General features: G+C 38.3%; 1 pseudogene; it reads right to left on the bottom strand.

Annotated features, from left to right (window-relative positions):
- Positions 1-234: 234 nt before the first annotated feature.
- Positions 235-358, bottom strand: LOC150011171 (small nucleolar RNA SNORA1; annotated as a pseudogene).
- Positions 359-1,001: the final 643 nt, after the last annotated feature.

The raw sequence follows: 1,001 nt of genomic DNA, 5'->3' as shown, positions 1-1,001 counted from the left end.
TGCAAAACTGTATGGATGTAGGGCGTGATAGAAAAATATTACAGGACACAGCAGTACACAAACTTGCACTTAAGAGCAAGTGAAAGTTTTCAGAAAATGTAAAAAATCTGGAGCTAAAAGATATGGGTGTGAGTCCTGTCATCGGCCCTTACTAGCTATGTGATCATTGGTACATTACTTAACCTCTTTTTCTTTATTTTTATTTTTTTTATTTTTATTTTTTATTTTTTAAAAAAATGTTACTGGTCTCCTTGTCACCACTGCAATAAGATTACTGTGATGGAAGCAAAACCTGTGTTTCAATGTAGCCACATTATTCACCTCTTTTTCTTAAGCTTCCATTTTCTTCTCTGTGGAACGCAAAGAGTCATCCATAACTCATAGAGGAGCTGAGAAGGTTCCTGCCAAGTGCTCCATAAGAATGTAAAGATATGACTGTTAGCACTATCGCTGCTGGTGTAGCACTAAAGAATGCCTACATTTGAACTGAGAGAATAACCTTCAACCTTGTTCCTTTGGGGCATACTTTTAAAAAATTCTCGGTGTTTACTATGTGCCAGGACTTACATGATTTAAGCTTCACTTGTATTAGCTCATTCCTCATCCCAGAAGGCTGATGCTATCTTTATCACACTCGTTTTTCAGCTGTCAGAGAAGTGAAGCAAATTACTGACAGCTATGACCTATAAGTGATTGAACTTACGCAGTCGAATTCCAGAATCCATACTCCTAAGCACTAGATCAGTTGGGACTCATTTTGGAGGGAACATGAATTCAAAATAACAGTGGCCTAAAGTAGATAGAAGTAAAAAAAAAAAAAAGAAATTTTTTTTTAAATCCAGAGGTTGATAGTTCAAGACCAGATGTGAGGTCTGGCTCCACACAGTGCTCAGAGCTCCAGGCTCCTTCTCCATTTCAGTGCTACTCACAGCTAGTCTCATCCCGAGCAACCAGAATAGATGCTGGAGCTTTAGCCATTACATCTGTATAATGTGCAGCAG

The sequence above is a fragment of the Furipterus horrens genome, unplaced genomic scaffold (assembly GCF_987537825.1).
Source record: "Furipterus horrens unplaced genomic scaffold, mFurHor1.1.pri manual_scaffold_4, whole genome shotgun sequence".
NCBI classification, from domain to species: Eukaryota; Metazoa; Chordata; class Mammalia; order Chiroptera; family Furipteridae; genus Furipterus; species Furipterus horrens.
This window is presented reverse-complemented; position numbering and strand designations above follow the sequence as displayed.